The following is a 24,702-nucleotide window of genomic DNA, read 5'->3' as shown; positions in this document are numbered from 1 at the left end:
TAGTTTTCAGCTATGAAAAGCTTGTAAGCACTTTATTAAGGGTATATTTGGAAAGACAAAAAACTACTGCATTCTAGGCTCAATAAAGCAAAATGATAATGCTGAATACTTTTAAAGATCTTTCAGTAAGGAGTTGTACTGGAATGTCTAAGAAATTTGCAGCATTATTTGAAATAAAATTTTATATAATGAAGTTCAAAATCTTATTACAGTGAGCTTCAAACAAGTATCTAAGTGATTAATATAACTTTCTTTAATGAGGATTCTTAATTAACAAAACTTTTTACTTAATTGTATTTTTGCAGAAAGAGGGGTAGCAAAAGATAACTATCTTCTAGGGCTTTTAAAATAACATTTCTAGTGTATTTTGGGTTCACTATGGGTTAAACACAATCTCTTAAGCCTTTTACGACTAGTCTGGACTGCTGCCATTGATGGTTGGAAAGATGACTCCAAGACCTGGCAATATCTTTAATCTTCAAATATTGAATTTTGTTCACTAATGTAACTTACTATATTGTACGCACTAAGGCAGGAAATTTGACTCATAGGATTTTCGGTCATAAATTTTGAAAAATAATAAAATTTTCAAGTTAACCCCCAGTTACCCAGACAAAAATAAGCAGGCACAATACTCTAGTCTCAGATGCAATGAAGAAAAGATTGGCTGCACTGGTGTGTTGTTGTATTGAATGTAGCCAAAAAGGATTGACCACTGTTTAAAAAGTTTTTTTAATAGTAAATTTGTGATACTAGAAATAGACTGAGGCATTTTTATTCTTCACTATGTATAGCTACCCCGAATAGTGCCTGGTGCATGATAGGTGCTTTAAAAGTACTTTTGGCCTAAATTGAAGAATGAAAGTGTGTCTTACATATTTTTGAAATAATAAACCAATTTTTGTTGTCATTTACTCCTGATAATCTATTTCCTTGTTGTCTTGCATGTACTCTTCCTACTCATTGAATCAATTATTGCTTCGGGGGAAGACAGAAATGACCTAGAACAACTATATCATTGCCTAGCTCTGAATTTCAAATGGTAATTTTGAGTGTATAGTGAGGTAATAATTTCAAAAACCAGGCTTTGATGAGGGTAAACAGTCCCTTTACAGACCAAGAACAAAATGTGGTGGTTTGAAAATAATTTACTATTGTAAATTATTGTGTAAGCTATTGTATAGTGAGGATGAGGAATATTAACATAAGGGATGTTTCTGCCACTCGGGAACCCGAAAGCTGTTTTGATGCTCAGAGGAGCTTGGCAATATTTGGGAAGGAATGTGCTTAGGCTTGAGATGTTGACCTCACACTCTGGACTATGAAAGAGGATGATACTGCCCTTCCTATCTATAACTCATGGAGGGGCTCACCTCACATGATACACCATATCAACACAGAGTAGCCACAGTTGAGTATCGAGGTGGCATGATAAAACAAAGAGAGGGTTGGGGACCATGTACTTGGTCCTGAAGGGCTATGAAAGAGATCTTAATTTCCCACATTCCCTGGTGGGGGATGCAAGAGTGAAGAAAGGACAGGTGCATACGAAGAGGACTGGGGTCAGGAAGAGGAGAGAGCTGAATGCAGAAACCTTACCTTAAGAGTAATGGCAAGTTTCAAGGTCATTAGCAGTGTTCCTGGCATGATTCCCCAAAGGACAGGTGGACTTGAAACACTATAGTGGATGCCGATGCAGGATTCATGATGACCAGCCATAGTTAGGGACATTTCAGTAGAGGTCAGAGAGGAACCAGAGACCAACATGCAGCACAAAGGCCCCTTCTCTGGCTGCATTGAGGCTATACAAACTTCTCTCTGCACCCTGATGCCATCTTGAGGAAAGAGAAGAGAAGACATTTTGAGAAGATTGAGGGAGCCCTAATAGGAAGTTTGAACTTTGAATTGACTAAAAATTAGCCTAAAAGATGCTGGGGGAATTGGGGCTCCAGAACAAGATGAAATCAGATATAGAAAATCAAGTTGCTTTTTTTCCATAATTGAGTCAGAGTGTGTAACTGTGTACTTCCTCCAACAGATGCATCTTCCAATGCCTTATAGGCTAAGATAAGGCCTTTCCAACTTAGCACAAAGTCTTCTCATATACTTACTCTAGGAAAGGTATGAAGGGAAGTGAGACAACAAGGGAGAAGTTCTCGGTTAAAATGCATACTCCCCTGGAAATAGTTGCACCTTCAAATGGTAACAATTAATGCTAAATTACTAGTTAAAAAATTAGTTGTCCATTAAAACTCCAGTATGGGTTTATAGGAAAGAGGGTAAAGACTAAGCACTTTGGAGAAGGTGGCTAAGGAGTAATTAAAAAGTGAGTGTACTTTTTTTACATATCTGGAACTACTTGGACAGTATTTATCCCATGATTCTTTGCTTTTTCTTAACCTGCTGGGACACAGGAGAGAACACTTCTACATTTCTTACTGTTAAACAAGGCAGTTCTGGGCGCAAATATCAATTCTGACATCTGGGTTTAAATACTAGCTGTGTGACCTTGAACAAGTGATCTAACTCATTTTAGCTTCAATTTTCTCTTCTGTAAAATGGAAGAAATAATATATTCACTTTACCTTGTCAAACTGTGTTGGGTGTCTTATCGTTGTCTTTCCAGACCCATTCCCCACCATTTTCCACACTACTGTGTGTTCTGGAAGACAGACTTGTGTACATTTCTTCACTGAGCTTACTTGTCCTCTGGCTTTCCTGTGAATTTGACCAATGGGAAGTACTAGTGGAAGATCAGAAGGAAGAGAGCGAAATGTGGATATTTATTCCCGCAGCTTCCCCCTGCAGGAAGCCATGGGCTGATTGTGTCCTTCAGTGAAAGGTCAGAGCTCTCTCCGTGAAACTCTCCCTCCTTTTAGGAGCAGCTCTCTCCTGTCACCCTTTCAGGCCTGAGGTGATAACGCTTCTCCTACCTCTCCCAGGAGTCCATAATCTCTTTTTTAGTTTACCAACCTTTGTAAATCATCCCTTTATTAAACTCTCTTCAAATTATTTAATTTGAGTATACTTGCCTGTTTTCTGCTGGGATCCTGATTGGTACATTCTCTTACCATTTCTCAGTATCTATGAGAAATCAGTGGAAGCCACATGCATGCTTTACTTGACTCAATCTCTCTGTAAAGGTCTGAGTTAGCTGTTCCAATCTTTGCTTTGGGATTCTGAGTTCCGGTGAGGGAACGGTTTGGTCTAGTATTAATAAAAAGGACACTCTATAATCCCAGCGCTTTGGGAGGCTGAGGCGGGCGGATCACGAGTTCAGGAGATCGAGACCATCCTGGCTAACACGGTGAAACCCTGTCTCTACTAAAAAAAAAAATACAAAAAATTAGCCGGGCATGGTGGCGGGCGCCTGTAGTCCCAGCTACTCGGGAGGCTGAGGCAGGAGAATGGCGTGTACCCGAGAGGCAGAGCTTGCAGTGAGCCGAGATGCGCCACTGCACTACAGCCTGGGCGACAGAGCGAGACTCCGTCTCAAAAAAAAAAAAAAAAGAAATAACAAATAAAAAAATAAAATAAAATAAAGAGGACACTAAGCTGGTTAGAAGACTTGGGGCTTTGCTCTATTTCTGCCATTAACTCTGTGAGCTTGGGCAAGTGACACACCTCCTCTGTGGGTCTCAATTCTTCTTCAGTAAGATGAAGAAATTGAATTAGATGACTTCCACGGTACCTTTTAGTGCTTACTCCGTAGTGACTAGAGTTTTCCCTAGTAGAGTTGTAGCAGACATTTCTTTGATGATATAAAAGGAAAATATCTTGGGACCCCAAAATCACTAAGCTGAAGGGAAAATTCAAGCTGGGAACTGCTCAGGGCAAATCCGCCTCCCATTCTATTCAAAGTCATCCCTCTGCTCACTGAGATAGATGCATATTCTGATTGCCTCCTTTGGAAAGGCTTATCAGAAACTCAAAAGAATGCAACCATTTGTCTCTCACCTACCTGTGACCTGGAAGCCCTCCCCCCTCCAAGTTGTCCCTGCCTTTCTGGATGGAATCATTGTACTTCTTACATATATTGATTGATGTCTCATGTCTCCCTAAAATGCATAAAATCAAGCTGTGCCCCGACCACCTTGAGCATATGTCATCAGGACTTCCAGAGGCTGTGTCACAGGTGTACGTCCTCAACCTTGGCAAAATAAACTTTCTAAATTAATTGACATTTGTCTCAAATTTGGGGGGTTTACAATGGTAATTCACCTAGCTTTCCACATAGGAAAGGAGATTGATGTACCTTCCAACCTTTCTTAAGAAAGAAAGTAAGCAAGAAGAAGAAGAAAGAAAAAGAAAGATCAACCCCTTAAAAATGATATGTGAAGCTTTTAGAACCTTCCAATCAATCCAATCAATCTCTTTGCCCTTAGATTGGCAGATTAAGGCTCTTGACATCTGAATGATTTATTATGACTTAAGTCCATACTTACAGTACTTCAGCTTGATTTCTTCACAACAACAGAAGGTAATGGAAGAAGACAGATGATAGGCAGAAAGCAACAGGCCAATCACTGAACAAATGGGAGCTTAAATGATGATTCTGTCATATGGCCTTGCCAGGCATCAGATTTTTTTGTTGCTGTTGCCGTAGTTGTTTGGTTTGAATAGCTTGTGAGAGTGGGGAGAGTAGAAAGGAAAGAAAATATTTAGACACACCTGGACAAAAAGAAGAACAATCAAGGAGAATGGAGAGAAATATAATAGCAAGAAGGTGGTTTGGGAGGAGGGCGTGAGTCTGTGGTTTGAGGTCTACCTTGTTCTAGTTCATTGTGTTGTGGACTTTGCATACACAGAGATTATGACAATTATACAGAAGGTAAAATTGGTTCAAAGAGACTGGGAAACTTGCCCAAGGTCACCCAGTTTTATTAGATGAAAAACCAGGATTTGAGCCTAAGTTTAGCTGGTTTCAAAGTTCATGCTTTCCCGAGACTGCTGAAGAGTGATGCCATGAATTGCATCTGGAAACTTTAGGCCACATAAATAGTTTAAAACCATTCATGTATTTATTCAAGAAATTTGTTGTATATCTTCTGTGTGCCAAGCAATGTTCTATATACCGGGGTACAGTGGCAAACAAGTTAGATGAAATCCCTGCTCTTATGGTGCTTACCTCCTAGTGGGGAAAACAGATAATCAATGAGTACGCAAGTAATGCAGTGTAATTTTCTGATAATCATAAGTGTTTGAAGAAGACAAAATAAGGAGAAATTGATTGAGGGGTGATCTAAGGCGGCTTCTCTGAGGAAGTGACATCTAAGTTGCATCTAGAATGGCTCAGGAGCTAGTCTGAGAAGATTAGAAAGAAAGAGCAAGGAAAAGGAAGGAAGCCAGTGTAACTGGGGAGAAAGGGTCAGTGGGGGATAGGGTGGTTGTGAGGGAGGGATAGGGATGGAGAGAGAGAAAGAAAGACTGAGAAAGAGAGAGAGAGAGAGAAACTTCAGAGTGCTAGACAGCTTGTGAGCAGATCATGTAGTTGCTTACAGGTCATAATGAAATGAAGGGTTTGGGTTTTATTATAAGGATGACGGTGAACCATTAGTGCCCTTAACTGCCTTCTCCACCCTTGTCTTAATGGAAAGATTTTGTGAGAATGAACTTGGTGACTTAGGATCCTATTTTGAAATCTTAACTAACTCTGAGTTGGATGGCGTTTAAGTAATTAATATTCTTCATGACAAAAACCCAAATTAAATGTCCGTTTGTGCATGACACAAGTTCCAGTTCAAGCAATTACCACCCAATCTGAGGCGTGTGTGTGTGTGTGTGTGTGTGTAGGGTGTGGGGTTAGGGATGATATGCATGACTGCAAGATCTGGAAGGTCAAGGAGGTTGGTAGGACTACCCACAAACCTCAGTAGTCTTCCACCTCATCACCTCCACTGTTTAAGGAGCCTTAGCTGCTTTTCCTTGATGCTTGAGGCTATTTCCTAATCTATCTACTGGTGTCACTCCTGAATGAACTGCAACTTCCAATGAAAATGAAGGAAAGATGTTTGCATGGCTTTGAATCTTGCATAGGCAATTCCAGTGAATGCACAGGATATATTTACATGATGCTGGAAGCATTTACATGTTGCTCGAATTGCACAGCTTGTGGAGAGGAGATTGTTTATTTAAACGAAGACTGAGAGGGCTGATTTGATTTCCTTATTCAACCGAAGACTTTGTGATGGTAGAAGATGTAAATAGCTTGCTCACTGATGAAAGGTTTTATGTTTCTATTAAAAATAGAAGGAAATAAGGGGAGCAGTGTCTGGAAGAGGGCACAAGGGGGCTTCTGGTATTCTGATTATTGATCTGGGTGCTGGTTATACAGGTTTATTCAGTTTGTGAAGATTCACTGATCTGTACTTACAATTTGTGCACTCTTCTATATATATCTCAATAAAAGTCTACAAAAAATAAGTAAATGAAATGCAGCCCTGAAGGCTTTTTACATATGATAATGCCAGGATAGTTAATGAGCGTTGGAGTGGGAGTTTGGAAACTTAGGTTCAGAAAAAGTTCTCCCACTAACTCAGATGAATGAGCACTAATAATGCAGAGGTTTCAGGTGGCCCAATAAATAACACCCTTTCTTTTCTTTCTCCATGTCTGAACTGACCAAGACAAACAGAAGTAAAGGAGATAGAGATAAAGAGAGCTTCATTTCTGATAAAAGTGCTAGGGAAAGTGGGTTAAATGTATTTGCCAAATGAGCTTCTTACTTCTTAACCCAGAATTAGGCAGAGATACTCATCCAGACACAGAAAATGTAAGGAAAGTGTAAGCCTAGCCTGCAAGGGGGATTTTATAGCACAGAGTAGACCAGAGCTCATTCCCTCTAAAAGCAGATAGATTCCTATTGGCTGCACATAGCCTGTTCCTGTTCCCAGATCTACCAGTCAGAATACCCTTCTTCCTGAGGAAGGGAAAATGTGAGGGTGAAGAGAGATCAACAGTGTTACACTAATTGATGTTTCTCCGCTTAGGAACATGAAGCCAAGAGAAAGTGTGTCCCCCAGCCTTCCTCAACTAACCACAAAAACAACTTTTGCTGTGATGATGATAGCAACTGCCATTTACTGAGCACTTACTATAAAGAGGCACAAGGCTAAGTGTTCACCCATATGTGTTATCACATATATAATTGTATTCTCACAATAACCCCAGGAAATAGGTACAATTATTACCTTCATTTTATAGATGGAGTAACCTATTAAAGGTGACATAGCTAGAAGATGGTGGAGCCGGGACTCAAACATAGGACATAAAATCCATACTTTTAGAGGTTGCTGTAATATAACAAAGGGTAGAGATGGGATTGAGATGCCTGGGTTTAAAAGTCAGTACCACTTACTAGTTGTGTAGCCTTGGGAAAGTTACTAATCTGCTTATTAGTTTCCAAAATCAGCAAGATGGACATGTTATTTCTCTTCACTGGGACTCAATTTCCTTATCTGTGTAATGTGTAGAATAGATTAGAGCAGCAGTTCTCAAAGTGTGTTCCCTGAACCAGAAGCATCAGCATTACCTGAGAACTTGTTAGAAAGAATCCTACTGAATCAGAAACTATGGCAGGGCCCAGCAATTTGTGTTTTAATGAGTCCTCCAGGGGTGTCTGGTACATGCTGAAGTTTAAAATCCACTGTTCTGGATGATCTCAACATTTTCTTTTAGTTCTGCCATTCTGATATCTAGTCTTAATGTTTACAGTTGCCCTTTCTTCTCAGCAGGTGTTAACCTACTAGAGGAGATACTGCCTTACCCTCAGGAAGCTCCACTGTCAGACAAGTGGTGGTGTTATTGGGGGACAAGCCTTTTTGATGGGAACACCACAACATTTTAGGCTCTTGGTGAAGCCCAGAAGTGAGGCTTTAGTTAAGTCTGCTTCCTTACCCCAGATTGTGTTAGTGACAGGGGAGAAAACAGATGAAAGCAGAACTCCTCAGTCTGGAGTGGGAGTTGGTATTGGGCTGCAGCAGCTGCCAGGAGTGGTTGGGCGAGTGGTTTGGTCTGAGGTTCAGACCTCTATAGGATTAGGCTGTGGGACAGTTAGGAGACTGCTTTTTCGGCACTTCTCCCAACTTCCCTGGCCTTCCTGTTACTGCCTTTGTCTCTATCCCTGTCCCCTAGATTGCCTGGGTATTCTGATTTTCTATGTCAGCCAGCAAGATTTGTCAAAGCATGGCCAGGATCTGAGAAGAAACTGTGGGTTAGTGATGCTAAGGGCACCTTAAAACATGGCTTTGTATTATATGGTAGCAGATGAAGTCCTCATTAACACTTCAGCTCAGCTAAGGGATAATATTCAGTAATTATGTGAAAGGGATTTTACAAGTTGTAGAAATAGAGGGTATTACTATTATGAAGAGTATTGAATTAGACACTTGGCAAACCACAGGTTTCCAATAGGCCAATGCATGGGTTTATAGATGTCTACATAGGTGTGATTTGAGGGCTGTCATTTAACATCTTAGCACAGATTAATTTGTCAGATAACTAGCTGTTACTTTGGCAACTCAAGCAGGGCTCTGACAGCATGGGACATGGGATAGGAAAGTTTTTCCTGGATGCTAAGGGTGAGAGCAGGAGGCTTAGGGGGAACTTATGGGACTAAGCGATATGCCATGTGTAAAGTACCTAGCACAGTACCTGGCATGGAAAAAGTGCTTAATAAAAAAACAAATTAAGGTAAGAGTGTCTGGACAAATGGGGATCCACTGGGTACTGCTTAGGGGGAACAGTTTGGAGGAAGGCCAAGGCACGGAGTGGCAGCTAGGGACATGTTGCAAAGGGGAGAGAAAGAGAAGGGTGTGCAAGGAGTTGGGGAAGCAAGTGAATTTGGCTGACCTGTTGCGGAATGTGAGGACCATTTGAAGGCCCTTGGCATGCTGATGCTGAAGGGCTTAGGAAGGCAATGAATAAAGGACTCATTTGTTTTATAATTAAGGAGGCTGTTTTAAATCTTTTGAATTTCACTCTAAGCTATGTTGGAAATTTCTATGGCACACAAATCATGCAGGTTAGTAACCTGTTGGCATGGGAAATCACATTCTTTTCTCTGGACCCTCCTGACAGAGTCATAATACATTGCAGCAAAACCAAGAGAATTAACATGACTCATGTAGCTTTCTTTTTTCAAAAAAACCATCATGGTTAGCTATATTAAAGAAACAAAATTCAGGCCAATGTTTCCCTTGGGCTGAACAAAACACTGATTGAAACCAGATCAGGGCGCTGTCACTAACTGTGTGACTTTGGGAACTCACATGCCCATTCCAGGTAGACCTTCCTTCCCCAGAGAGCAGATGGTTTCTAATATCCTACTTTGGACTTCCAAGTCTTTGGTACAAAGTAAGCTTGTGTGCTTCTTCTTTCCTCCCCACCACAGCCCTCAGCTCCACTGACTGCTTTCAGAAGGTGAAGAACTGCTACAAAGTTTGCATACAGGCTGTGATCATGAATGCATAAAAAGCAAGGCAGGCCCCAAACACCAGTTAATATCATCATCAAACCCTGCCACATCCCAGAGAAACAGAAAAAGAACTCCAGGAAGAAATTATGTCCTGATTCTAGATATCAAAATGTCACATTGCATTGGCCAATTCCTGCAGATTTTGTCAAGCAAGAGGCATCATGAGACATTAAAAATTCTCTTTGTGAGTGTAGAGTGCCAAACATCAGGCTTGCCTCTCTCCAGAGTTACAAACTGGGATGCAGGCTGGTCTCTTCCTTTTCCTTTTCAACTCTCTGATGTGGGCTGAAGCCAAGGACAGGATTCCTTGGCCCACCAGCAGTCTTTCATCTGGCCCATTTACTGGGCTCCTCAAGAAATGTCTCTACAAAAGTTATAACCACAACAGAGTGACTTGTTCTTTTCAGGGGGCTGCCTGCATGGCAAACATGATTTAAAGAAATTCTTTAGATGATTGCTAGGACTTTGGGAAACTGCATAAAGCTGCTGTGACTGGGAGTAAGTACTTTGTGGGGTTTTAAATTTGCTTTATATATTTGTCCTGCTTCCAGCTCTCTTCATCTTTTCTTCACCAGCCCCTAAGTGTTCAACTTAGCAGTAGTTCCTCTCTCTTAGGACCCTGGTTTCCTCTATGGCTCTCTCCCTGTCCTCTCCAGCCACTAGGCATTGGACAGACACCAGGGCATATGGGATACCTTTCATCATGTCCTGCCTTTTCTCCATGGCCACCAGCCTATCCAGAGTTCCCGCCACTTCTGCCTCTCTCTTCAGCCTCACTGTATATGTCTTTGAAATTCTGGGAGCATCACTGTAATCACATGATATACGTGAAAGCCATTTTAGCCTAAAGAAAGAACAATGTTCAGTGTCAGGTTTCTGAATAAATTGTGATAGGGCTGATGAGCCTGAAACAGGCTGGCAGGAAAATTACCTTTGTATGTGCTTTCCTGTTACCTGGCAAGTTGTTCCTAGTCTTCTACCTTCTAAACCTAGCTGATCACTGTATCTACTATTTCTGGAAAGCTCAGCTCAGACATCTTCACCACCTCTGGAAGCTTTTAATAAACTCTGCTTTGCTGGCCTTGTTCTCCCTCCTATGCACCACTGACAACAAGTAATATTTATTGAATACTTCTTATGTGCCAGGCACTTTACATGTATTAATTCATTTAATCCTCACAATCATTCTGTAAGATAGACACTCAATTATAATTCCCATTGTATAGATAAGGAAACTGAGATACCAATAGGTTAAGCAATTTGCCCAAAGATATACAGTTAAGAGATGGTAAGGTTGGGGTTCGAACCTAAGCATTCAGACTCTAAAGCCTACACGTGACTGCCTCTCTCTTCCCTACCATAGCTAATGTAGCATTTATTGTCACTTGTGTAATTACCCAGTTACTTGTCTACTTGTCTGTGTTCACAACTAGATTGAAGATTCTGTGCAGGGCAGGAGTGGTGTCTTATTCATTTTTTTATCCCTAGGATGTGGCACTGTGTTTGGTGCAAAATAGATGCTTAATACATGTTGAATAAATGAATGAATGAATAAATAAATAATTTTGCTAAAGTAGAAAGTACAAGGCTTTTGGAATCAGAAAATCTGGATTTGGATCCTGGTACTGCCTGTGTGATCCTGGCAAAGTTACACAATCTTTTGAGCTTCGGTTTCTTCTTTTGTGAAATGGGAATAAAAGATATTGCAAAGCCTTATCCTAAGGATTAAAGAAGATCATGGTTTTAAAGCACCTAGCACAGTAAGGGTGCTTAGTGGTTTCATTCATTCATTCAACAACTATTAATAATTACTGAGCACCTGATATGTGCTAGGCACTATACTATTTGTCAGGTAAACACTGAACAAAACAGAGTTCCTACCTCGTGGAGTTACATTCCAATGAGGGAAGGGAAACCAAATAAATGAGTAAACAAGTGAAAAAACATATAACATTTATAAAGTAAATACAGAGTAACTGGAGGACTACTTTATTTAGATAGGATGGTCAAAAGATGTCTCTGAGGAGCAATGCTGACATTGAGGCTTAAAGGATGAAGAGGAGCTAGCCACATGAAAAGCCAGGAGATGATCATTCTAGGAAGAGGGAATAGTCAATATAAGGGCCTTGAGTTTAGAAAGAGATCAAAGTGTTCAAAGAAGAAGAAGGAGATCGGGATGGCTGGCACCTAATGAGTGAGGTGGAGAGGGGTAGGAAATGAAGTTGGAGAGGCAGGTAGCTGCCAGATGCCAGAACAAGGGTGTTCCAGTTCCTGCTAAAGATTTTGTATTACTCTAAACGCAATAGGAAGGTATAGACAGGTTTTCAGTGAAGGGATGGCATAGTGTGGTTTATATTTTTAAGAGCCCGCTTTGTTGCATAGTGTGTAGATTTTAAGAATAGAAGAAGGAAAGCCAGTTAAAAGCTTATTGAAGTAGTCCAGGTGAGAAATTACAATAGCTGGGGCTAGGGTGGTAGCAGTGGAGATGGAGAGAAATAGCTATATTTGAGATATATTTTAGAAGTAGAACTGTTATAACTAGCTAATGAATTGGATAGTGGGGATGGTGAAAATGGAGGAATCAAGGATGATTTCTAGCTTTTGATTTGAACAACCAGGTGGATGATGGTATATTTATTGAAATGGAAGTAGCTGAGAAAGGAGCAGACTTGAGAGAAAAACAAGAGTTACATTTAAGACATGTTAAGTTTGAAATGCCTACTCTGTCTCAGAGGAAAGGTCAAATAGGCTGTTAGATATATGACTTTGGAGGTTGTGATAGTTAATTCTATGTGTCAACTTGACTATGTTAAGGGATGTCCAAATAACTGGTAAAACATTATTTCCAAATGTCTCTGTGAGGGTGTTTCTGGAAGAGATTAACATTTAAATCAGTATATTGAGTAAAGAAGATCCCCACTCACCCAATATGAATGGGCATTATTCAACCCATAGAGGACCCAGATAGAACAAAAAATGGCAAAAGTGAGAATCTGCTCTCTTTTCAGGAGCCGGGATATCCACCTCCTCCTGCCCTTGGACATCAGAGCTCCTGGTTCTTGGGCCTTTGGACTTTGGGTTATACCAGTGGCCCTTCAATTCTTGGGTCATTAACCTTAGAGCTGGGGTTACAACATTGGCTCCCTTGGTTCTCAGGCCTTCAGACTCAGACTGCATTACACAACCAGCCTTCTTAGTTCTCCACCTTGCAGAAGGCATATGGTGGGACTTCTTGCCCTCCATAATCACATGAGTCAATTCCCATAATAAATCTCTTGTTATCTGTTTATCTATCCATCCATCCTATTGGTTTTCTTTTGTTAGAGAACTGTGACTAATACAGAAGTCAAGGGAGAGGTCAGAGTTGGGGGATATCAATTTATGTTATTTGCCTATGAATGGTATTTAAGATTATGGGAATGAATTATACTACCTAAGCAACAGTGTAGACAGAAAAGAGAATAACAGCAATAACAATAACGATGATAGTAATGATGATGATTATAATGATAATAATACTGAACATGTATATAGTGCTTCTATGCTAGGTACTGTTCTAAGTTATATATATGTAACAGTTATATATATATGACTTATATACATAAACTTATATATAACTTATATACATAATTTATATATAAAACATATATATATAACTTAGAACAGTACCTAGCATATAATATGAATGAATATATATATACATATATATTCATTTAATTTTTTTTTTTTGAGATGGAGTTTCACTCTGTCACCTAGGCTGGAGTACAGTGGCGCGATCTCGGCTCACTGCAACCTCCACCCTCCGGGTTCAAATGATTCTCTTTCCTCAGCCTCCTGAGTAGCTGGGACTACAGGCGCCTGCCACCGCGCCCAGCTAATTTTTTTTTTTTTTTTTTTTTTTTTTTGAGACGGAGTCTCTCGCTGTTTCGCCCAGGCCGGACTGCAGTGGCGCTATCTCGGCTCACTGCAAGCTCTGCCTCCCGGGTTCATGCCATTCTCCTGCCTCAGCCTTCCAAGTAGCTGGGACTACAGGCGCCCGCCACCACGCCCAGCTAATTTTTTTGTATTTTTAGTAAAGACGGGATTTCACCGTGTTAGCCGGGATGGTCTCGATCTCCTGACCTCATGATCAGCCTGCCTCGGCCTCCCAAAGTGCTGGGATTACAGGCGTGAGCCACCGCACCCAGTTGGGTTCATTTAATCTTAACAACAACCCTATGAGGTAGGTGCTATTACTCTCCTTACTTTACAAAAGAGGAATTTGAGGCACTGATAGACTTAGGCAAATTTTCCAATTTCACACTAAGTAAGTAGCAGATAGGATTCAAAACCAGGCAGTTTGGCTTGAGTTCATTCTCTTAACTGCTATATTATTGCCTCTCAAGAGAAGAAGGCCTAGAATCAAACTCTGGAGCTCTATCACATTTAGAGGACAAAAAGAGAAGAACTCAGCAAAGGAGACTGGTAAGGAGTAACAAGCAGAGTGTGGTGTCATGCAAGCCAAGTAAGTAAAGGATATCAATAAAGAGAAAGTGTTTAAGCATGTTGAATATTTTTGAGCCATTATGTAAGACAGCAGAGAGGTTTCTACTGGATTTGTCAATATGGGGGTTGCCTGTGTCCTGACAAGAGCAGTTCCTTCCTTACTAGTATTTACCGTTTTCCAAAAGACTCCCCTCTTCAGTCACTACCTTCCTTTGTCAATTTTGATGACTCCCTTTAGTACTGTAATTGGCCTCTTTGGCCATGAATTTCATATGCTAGTAGGTATGTGCAATCAGAGCACTGCAGTTTCCAACGGGATGTATTCTGAGTGCCATTTTATATTTAACCTTTTATCTCACTGTCTTATTTTGGGATGTCACAGTCTAGTTTTCTTGAATTTTAAAATTTCTTCTGGAGATATTTTCCTGTGTCATCAAAGGAGTTACATAAGAGGCTCTCTCCTTTGTTCCACTACTCCCACTTCCTCGGGTGGCTGATTCAGAGTGGGAAAGAGGACAAGATTTCTGGCTGTTTCTGAATGACAAACTCAAGCACTATGTCACTAGATGATTCTGATGTACAGCACTTCCTCCCTAGTGTTCCTATGCTTGAGTAATCCAGAGACAGTTTCTGAAGACTAAATCTCCCTCCAGCAAGGATAATTATTCCTACTAGGCAGTTTAGAGTAAGGGCAGGTCATGTGACTAGTGCCTCTAATTTACCCCTCAGCAAGCTCTAGTCTAGATTCCTTATTTAGGGCACAGTGGTAGTTAGAAAGTGTGTGATTCATTTCTACCAGTGTGTCTGGACACATCTGAATACATAAAAAAGAAACTCATTTCCAGATGGAGTTCTCTCAACAGAGCTGCCTGGGAAGGGTGAACAATGGTACACCTCAGTCTCAATAGGACAAGGCACTTGGAGAGGGAGTTTCCCCTGGCTTTCTGATGAGCAGTGCCCTGGACAAGATGTCATAAGCCTATGGATTCTCTCTCAAACTCAAGATAGCAGATGACACAAGCACAGTAGGGGATTGACAAATACTTATCACTACTTCTCACTAACTTTCTTAAAACATGTCAACATTGTCCTTCCCTGGAGATCTTAGTCAAGGCATTGTGTTAAAAGAGAACATTCACAGATCTGAGTTCATAGAGGATTCAGAGTTTAATGGAACTTAGTGAGCCGAATTCCTCAGTGAGCTGAGTTCCTGACTTCTTTTTGTCACTCCATGTGGGATTTGGAGCTCTTAGGGGTCAAGATGTTAAGGCCCTTGGCCTCTCCTCATAAAAATGTCTTCTTGTAGAAATGGTTCAGGCTAAATAACTATCCTAAAGCACTGACTAATTTTCTTTGCATTTTTTTGGTGATCCTGCAGAATCATGGAAATCCCTGAACATAGGTAGAGGAACAGTTATTATTGGTATTGAAGACACCAGTGAAAAGGAATGAGTTAGAGAAGTGTCTGTGATCTTGGAATAGTAGAATTGATCAGCATACTGATGGAAGGATAAAGAGGCTGGGGAGGGAGAGATGTTAAAAGCACTTAGAGAAAGGGAAAGTGAAATGGCGAGAAGAGTCTTGGGGCCAAATTACCTTCTAGGAACAGAGATGAGGCAGAGGGAAATAGCCTGTAAGATGATGAAGGCTCATATGAGTGAGAATAAGCAAAGCACCTACTCTTTGCCACTATCGCTCCTATGGATCTAGAAGTGGGCAAGAAGAGATCCTCCAGACTTTTATTCCACCCAGAACTAAAAGCAAAGAGGTGCATGAAGGGGACAGAAAGGGAGGAAGGGGGGCCTTGACATTAGATCAGAAATAGAAACATCTGAAACTTTCCACTGCAAAACTTGGCAGGATTAGACCCTCGTGGGACTTTAAAGGAATCTCAATTTAACTGGCCTGTATAGTGCAAGGGTGTGGTGTGCTTGGAAGAGCTTGCAGTCTTGGGAGAGAAACGTGACCATGAAAAGTGTCTTTCCTATGTGAGAGCTGAGGATGGAATATTCCTTTTTTTTTTTTTTTTCCCTTGTAAACTACTTTGGACTTGCTGGAAACTTATGAGCACAGTGAAACCTGTCTCGAGGTCTGCTCTTCACCTTGACCAAGTCCCACCCTGTCAATGATGACTTTACCTTGTTTTGAGTTTCCAGGGAGAATATATTTTCAATGCCAAGCAATCAATTTTTATGGGTCTTTGCCTGGAATTTAAGTTTAGAGTTAGATTCTTTACACTAAGGAGAGTTTATTGGCCAAAGTTAGACCCAAGTCATAACCAATGGATTAGTCAATGCAACAGTTCCAAACTGATGAACACAAGGGGCAATTGACCAGGATTTTCCAGAACTCCATTAGAGCTTGAGGCTCACCCAAAAGGAAGTGGATGATGAAATACTGCTGGACCAATTTGTCTGGGGCCCCTGGGGTTTTGTGTTTGAAGGATTAGCTCCAGCCTCAAAATCTGCTCTAGCCAGAAATGTTGAGGCCCAAGGGGGAGGATTTTGGGGGTCACATTCCTAAAAATATATTACTTCTCCCACCTTTTGGCAGATAACTAAAATTATTTTAGAAGGAGACAGAGCCTTTCATTCCACAATACTTCTTTGAGTCTCCCAACCTTCCTAACAGAGGCCGTAGTCGCAGTTTTACAAAAGTGTTAGATCCTTTTTGAGAGCAGTTTTTCTCTCAAAGATATGGCACAAGAGAATTGCCTGCTTGAAGTGGGAGTGATAAGTACTGGGAGGGTAAAAAAGGAGAGACTGGAAATCTGAAAGCCAAATGACTGACTTTACAGTTTTGCTAAGGATGACTAGCCCTATTCAAATGGGAATTTTAGGAAAATTTACTCCAAGGCAATGGTAAGATTCTTCTTCAAGCAGCTAGTACTCTCAGCTATCTGACATGTCAGCAATCTATGCATATGGGGAGTACTCGAAGGGCTGCAGACACATTGCAGGCAAGTTGTAGTATTTCTGACTTAGCAGTTCTTTTGACCTTCCCTGAAAGCTTCATGACCCATAGAATATTTTTTTTCTTTCAAAAATGCCAATTTCTGATCAGCCTGGTGTGATCAGGTGTTCCTCTTTCCAACCAATCCATATTCAAAACCACAATCTATTTTGGTAAGTTATCTTGTGCATAGTGGAGACATTGCTAGGGTTGTACACAAAAACAATTGCCAATTAAAGAGACATGTTAGCATTGCCTTTGAGAGGGAAAAGGATGACAACAAAGAAAAACTGATCTCCAGCATCAGGGGCTAGCACATGCTGAATCTCTTAGGGTGTCATTTATCTGAACTCCTCTTCAGCCTTGGCAGGGAAGATTTGCTGCTGCAGCTGGGCAGTGGCCTTGCTCTGTAGCAGAACAGCAGTCACACAATCAAGATGCAAGCTTGAAAGAGGTCTGGAGTTTCTTCTTCTTCTTGAAGTAGATACCACAGCCACCTTCATTATTATCTTTCTAGCTTGTTTGATCAAAAAAGGTTTGGTTGATTTTCATTTCAGCAGAGCTGGGGTGGACCAACAACTGGAGGCAGAGGAGTAGCAGATGGCCAGCCACAGAGTTCAGATGGGTGCAGTGGAAATCTGAGTGTGTTTGCAGCATTTTTACACTGTGTGGAGTGCTTGTGTGGAGGAACATATGCTAAAGGCAGTGAGACTTATGTACTCCTTTCCAAGCAACACACTCAGTCTATGTGGCACCCCACTAATAGGCTTTAAGCAGCCAGCATTGCAGGAGGATGTGCCATTGCCAAAAGCCCATCACCAGCTCCCGGAGAATACTTGGCACTCCTGCATCATCTCTTTTGTTAACTTGTTAACAGCCCTGAACTGTTAACTAAACTAAACTGTAGTAGCAACATGAAAAGGAGATGGAGGTAAATAGCCAGGAGGATATTAGGTTAAATACATACCTCATCACCAGCAATGCTTCTTCCTGTCTTTTGAGCAACACTGCCTTTAATCTGGTGGAATGATTGGTTCAAGGATAAACTGATTTGAGGAATAAATTCAAGATGAAACATTCTAGATTGTAGTCCTTGAGGTAGCTGATTCCAAAAAATCTCACATGCAGCTGAAGCTCAAATTTCAGTGATTAGTTTAATAAACATTGGGAAGTGTAAACATTTGGGAATAAAGAACTAGGCTAAAAAGTGTGTGTCATATTTTTATTGGAATAAAATAACATTATGATTGCATTGAAGGAAAACTTTTCAAACAAAGGAACAAAAAATCATCCACAAGCTCTCTAACACAGGAGCTATTTTCACTTTTAGATTTCCCTTTCTAGTCTGCATGCAAATACATACACTTTTTTTTACATAGTTGTAACTGAAATAAACATAGACTTTACAGTCAGGCTTTTTTCTCATAGCATCATATTGTAAACACTGTCAATGTCTCCATATAATCTTAATAGTCTTTTTCAGGTTTCATTTGATTTTTTGTAAGTATAAATTCAATATTATTATGGTTTTTTTTTTTTTTTGAAACTGAGTCTCGCTCTGTCATCCAGGCTGGAGTGCAGTGACGCAATCTCAGCTCACTGCAAGCTCTGCCTCCCGGGTTCATGCCATTCTCCTGCCTCAGCCTCCGAAGTAGCTGGGACTACAGGCACCTGCCACCACGCTCGGCTAATTTTTTGTGTTTTCAGTAGACACGGGGTTTCACCGTGTTAGCCAGGATGGTCTTGATCTTCTGACCTCATGATCCCCTCGCCTCAGCCTCCCAAAGTGCTGGGATTACAGGTGTGAGCCACTGCGCCCAGCCGATTATGATTATTATAAGGTTATGATTATTGTGGAAAATTAGGAAAATACAGAAAATAATAAATCAAGTAATAAATCAAGAAAAGAGACCTATAGTTTCACTATCAAAAGGCAGCTATTAAAAGGATATTGGTCTATTTCCTTCTAGTCTTTTTACAATCAATGTATTTTTCTTTACATAGTTGACCTTATGCTGTATATATATGTATCCAGCTTTGATTTATTAACATTGTGTAGCAAGCATTTCCCAATACCCTTATGAATTATTATAAACATACTTTAGGAGGACTGCATCATTTTCTATTTTTTGGACGTTCCATTATGTTAGATTGTTTCGATATTTCCCTAATATCAATGATGTTGAACTGCTGAACAAATAGACTGCCTAAAATGTAAGGGCTAACATCAGAGAGCAATTTGTTTCTCTCTCAAGTAATGGCATAAATTCCGAGTCAGGTCGTGATTCTTCCTAACACATTCACTAAAAAATGCAGATTTATTTTTGTCTTCTTTTTTAAAAAATTAACTTTTATTTTAAGTTCAGGGATACACGTGCAGGTTTGTTACGTAGGTAAAGTTGTGTCCTGGAGATTTGTTGTACAGATTATTTCGCCACCCAGGTATTAAGCCTAGTACTCAATAGTTATTTTTTCTGAACCTCTCCTTTCTCCCACCTTCCACCCTGAGGTAGACCCCAGTGTGTTCTAAACACTTAGCTCCAACTTATAAGTGAGAACATGCGATATTTGGTTTTCTGTTCCTGCATCAGTTTGCTAAGGATAATGGCCTCCAGCTCCATCCATGTTCCTGCAAAGGACATGATCTCATTCTTTTTTATGGCTGCATAGTATTCTACAGTGTATTTGTGCCACATTTTCTTTACTCGGTCTATCATTGATGGGCATTTAGGTTCCACATCTTTGCTATTGTGAATAGTGCTACAGTGTACATATGCATGCATGTGTCTTTATAAGAGAAAGATTTATATTTCTCTGGGTATATACCCAGGAATGGGATTGCTGGGTCAAATGGTATTTCTACCTTTAGGTCTTTGAGGAATCGCCACACTGTCTTCCACAATGGTTGAACTAATTTACACTCCCACCAACAGTGTATAAGCATTCCTTTTTCTCTGCAACCTCATCAGCATCTGTTTTTTTTTAACTTTTTAATAATAGCCATTCTGACTGGTGTGAGATGGATCTCAATGTTTTTGATTTGCATTTCTCTAATGATCAGTGATGTTGAGCTTTTCTTCATATGATTGTTGGCCATATAAATGTCTTCTTTTGAAAGTGTATGTTTGTGTTCTTTGTCCATTTTTTAGTGGGGTTGTTTTTTTTCTTTAAATTTGTTTAAGTAACTTACAGATGCTGGATATTAGCCCTTTTCAGAGGCATACTTTGCAAACATTTTCTCCCATTCTGTAGGTTGTCTGTTTACTTGGTTGATGGTTTCTTTGCTGTGCAGAAGTTCTTTGGTTTAATTAGATTCATTTGTTAATTTTTGCTTTTGCTGCAATTGCTTTTGGCATCTTCATCATGAAATCTATGCCAGTTCCTGTTCCTATGTCCAGAATGGTATTGTCTAGGTTGTCTTCCAGGGTTTTCATAGTTTGGAGTTTTACATTTAAGTCCTTAATCCATATTGAGCTGATTTTTGCATATAGTGTAAGGAATGGGCCCAGTTTCAATCTTCTGCACATGACTAGCCAGTTATCCCAACTCCATTTATTGAATAGGGAATTATTTTCCCGTTGCTTTTTTTTTATTATTATACTTTAAGTTTTAGGGTACATGTGCACAACATGCAGGTTAGTTACATATGTATACATGTGCCATGTTGGTGTGCTGCACCCAGTAACTCGTCATTTAACATTAGGTATATCTCCAAATACTATCCCTCCCCCCTCCCCTCTCCCCCCATCCATTGCTTGTTTTTCTCAGGTTTGTCAAAGATCAGATGGTCGTAGGTGTGTGGTCTTATTTCTGAGTTCTCTATTCTGTTCCATTTGTCTATATGTTTTTTCTTTTCCAGAACCATGATGTTTCGGTTACTATAGCCCTGTACTATAGTTTGAAGTCAAGTAGTGTGATACCTCCAGCTTTGTTCTTCTTGCTTAGGATCACTTTGACTGTTCTGGCTGTTTTTGGGGTTCCGTATGAATTTTAAAATAGTTTTTTCTAGTTCTGTGAAGAATGTCAGTGGTAGTTTAATAAGAATAGCCTTGAATCTATAAACTGCTTTGGGCAGTATGGCCATTTTAACAATGTTGACACTTCCTCTCCATGAGCATGGACTGTTTTTCCATTTGTTTGTGTCATCTCTGATTTTTTTGGGGGGCAGTGTTTTGTAGTTCTCCTGTAGAGATCTTTCACCTCTCTGGTTACCTGTATTCCTAAGTATTTAATTATTTTTGTGGCAATTGTGAATGGCAGTTCATTCCTGATTTGGCTCTTGGCTTGACAGTTGATGGTGTATAGGAATGTTAGTGATTTTTGCACATTGGTTTTGCATCCTGAGACTTTGCTGAAGTTGTTTATCAGCTTAAGAAGTTTTAGGGCTGAGACTATGGGGTTTTCTAGGTATAGGCATGTTATCTGCAAACAGGGATAGTTTGATTTCCTCTCTTCCTATTTGGATGCCCTTTATTTCTTTCCTTTGACTGATTGCTCTTCCAGTAGTATGTTGCAACCCAATCCAAGAAAGCGAAAAATCATTTCTGTCTTTTCTTCTACCAGCCCTGCTACAAGAGATGTCACTTGAACACCCATGCTTAGAATCACAGGAAAAGGAAATAGAGCAGGGTGGAGGTACGCCTGTCTCTTAAGGGATCTGGCCCAGGAGAGATACACACTTTTGCATGCATTTCTTAATCATACAGCCATACACAAGAAAGTGAAGCTTGAAACTGTAGTGTAGCTGGGCACCCATGTCCCTGGCAGGTCTATTGCTATGGAGGAAAGAGAAAAGAGATATTGGGAGACAGCTAGTAGTCTCTGCCATAAACATTTTTGTGCACAAATATTTGTTTGTATGTCAGTGTTTTTTCCTTAGGATATATTCTTAGAAAGAGAGTCTAAATATTATACTTTTTAAACCACAACTGCTTCACTATTGCTCTCTTATTTTTAACTCACCTCTCGGCTAACCTGAATGTCCTAAATAGTGTCTTTCAAGAAGAATCCATGACTGTTATATTTTCTGAGCCTTTGCATATTTAAGAATCTTTTTGTACCTTCTCATTTGAAAGGCAATTTCTCTAAGTGTAGAATTCTTGACTTACAAAATTTTCCCCTTAATACTTCATAGCTATACTTCCATTGCCTTCAACAAATATTTACCGAGCACCTACATATGCCAACAATTACTATAGGTGTTGGGAATATAGCTATGGACAAAACAGGCAAAAAGCCCTTGCCTCTCAGAGGGACTAGTGGGCTGTGCTGGATTTTCTCTGCTCCCAAACCTGAGCCATTCTCTGCCTACTTTGGGCCTTGAAAGACTGACTCCTGAAGACTACGTTTCCCAGTCTCCCTTCATGGCTGATTTTCATTATTGCTTTCAATGGGTGGCACTGGCAGAAGATTGGAGGGCAAAAGGAGAGAGAAGCTGGGGTATTTCTTATCTGCTCCCTTCCTATTTCTGTATCTCATCTCTGACAGCTGCATACCTCCAGAAGTATAGCATCTTCCAGATGGCTCTCTTCCACAGTTCCATTTTTCTCATTAAAATAATCTGAATCTGATTCTGTTCATTTTCATGATCCTGCCTTTCATGATCATTGGTGTAATGATCAGGATCACAGCAGGAGAAAGATGGCGTACTCAGATGGTTTAACTAGGGATAGTTTAATGGCAAGACTATTTATAAAGTTATGGGCAGAGTTAAAGAATCCGTAAAGGATAGTGTGATACCCAAGCATAGCAATAGTAGGAAGCTGTTACTACTGGTAGGCCTGACAGCACAAGAGGAATGGTTACTAGAACCAAGTGAGACCTATAGTTGTTCGAGAGGGCCAACTAGATAGGTGCTGTCATGATAGGTAGAAAAACACAATCATTACCCAAGCTATAGCCTGGCTGAGGAGAGGAGAATGTTTGAGGGAAAGTAAGTGCCCTGACCTTACTCTCCTCCTACCCTCAGATCTCCTACCATTGCCTTCCATTTGTCAAACCCAACTGGAAACCAAAAACAAAGGACACTTCACATGAAGCAGTCTGTGTAGCTCATCCTCCCAGGGTACTGCTAGGAAGTCAGGAGATGTATCTGGGGGGAAAACAGAGAGTATTAAGCAAAATGGGTTAATATTTACATGTAATGTTGCAATTAAGTCTGGAGTTTGTTTATTCTATTTTATTTTGTGATTGACAAATAATATATATATTTATGGAGTAAAATAATGATGACTTGATATAGGTATACATTGTGGAATGATTACGTCAAGCTAGTTAACATATTCATCACCTTACCTACTTATTATTTTTTGATGAAAACATTTAAAATATACTCTTTTAGCAATTTTTTTTTTGAGATGGAGTTTCACTCTTGTTACTCAGGCTGGAGTGCAATGGCACGATCCCGCTCACTGCAACCTCAGCCCCCTGGGTTCAAGCAATTCTCCTGCCTCAGCCTCCCGAGTAGCTGGGATTGCAGGCATGTGCCACCATGCCCGGCTAATTTTGTAGTTTTAGTAGACACGGGGTTTCTCCATGCTGGTCAGGCTGGTCTTGAACTCCCAACCTCAAGTGATCTGCCCGCCTTGGCCTCCCAAAGTGCTGGGATTACAGGCATGAGCCACCGCACCCAGCCTCTTTTAGCAATTTTGAAATACAGAATACATTATTATTAATTATGGTCACCATTATGTGCAATAGATCACTAAAAGTTATTCCTTCTGTTCAGCTGAAATTTTGTACCTTTTGACCAACATCTCCCCTTTCCCCATTCCCCTCCCCCAGTCCCTGGTAACTACCATTTTACTCTCTACTTCTATGAGTTCAACATTTTTAGATTCCACATGTAAGTGAGATCATGCAGTATTTATCTTTCTGTGCTTGGCTAATTTCACCTTAACATAATATTCTCCAGTTCATCCCTGTTGTTGCAAAATGACAGAATTTCCTTCTTTTTAAAGGTGGTATAGTATTTCATTTTATATGTATATCACGTTTTGTTTATCCATTCATCCATTAATGGACACTTAGGCTGCTTCCATATCTTGGCTATTATGAATAATGCTGCCGTGAACATGAAAGTACAGATATCTCTTTGACACTAATTGTAATTCCTTTGAATATATACCCAGAAGTGGGACTGCTGGATCATATAATAATTCTATTTTTAGTTTTTCAGTGAACTTCGACACTGTTTTCCATAAGGCTATACTAATTTACATTCCCCCCAACACTGTACAAAGGTTTCCTTTTCTCTGCATCTTTTTTTTTTTTTAACACTTATTATCTTTCTTCTTTCTGTTAATAGCCATTCTATCAGGTGTGAGGTGATATCTCATTATGGCTTTAATTTGCATTTCTCTGATGGTTAGTTATGTTGAGCATTTTTTCATATATCTGTTGGCCATTCATATGTTTTCTTTTGAGAAATGTCTGTTTACATCCTTTGCTCATTTTTAAATTGGATTGTTTCCTTGCTACTAAGTTGCTTAAGCTCCTTATGTATTTGAGTATTAGTCCCTTATCAATGTATGGTTGGCAAATACGTTCTCCCATTCTGTAGGCTGTCTGCGTTTTCACTTTGTTAATTTATTTCCTCTGCTGTACAGAAGCTTTTTAGTTTGATGCAATCCCATTCGTCTACTTTTGCTTTTATTGTCTGTGCTTTTGGGGTCATATTTAAGAAATTATTGCCTAGACAAATGTTTCTTTTAGTAGTTTCCTATGTTTTCTTTTAGTAGTTTCACAGTTTCAGGTCTTACATTTAAGCCCTTAATCCATTTTGGGTTGAT

This window comes from Pongo pygmaeus, chromosome X (assembly GCF_028885625.2).
Source record: "Pongo pygmaeus isolate AG05252 chromosome X, NHGRI_mPonPyg2-v2.0_pri, whole genome shotgun sequence".
In the NCBI taxonomy this organism is placed as follows: domain Eukaryota; kingdom Metazoa; phylum Chordata; class Mammalia; order Primates; family Hominidae; genus Pongo; species Pongo pygmaeus.
This window is presented reverse-complemented; position numbering follows the sequence as displayed.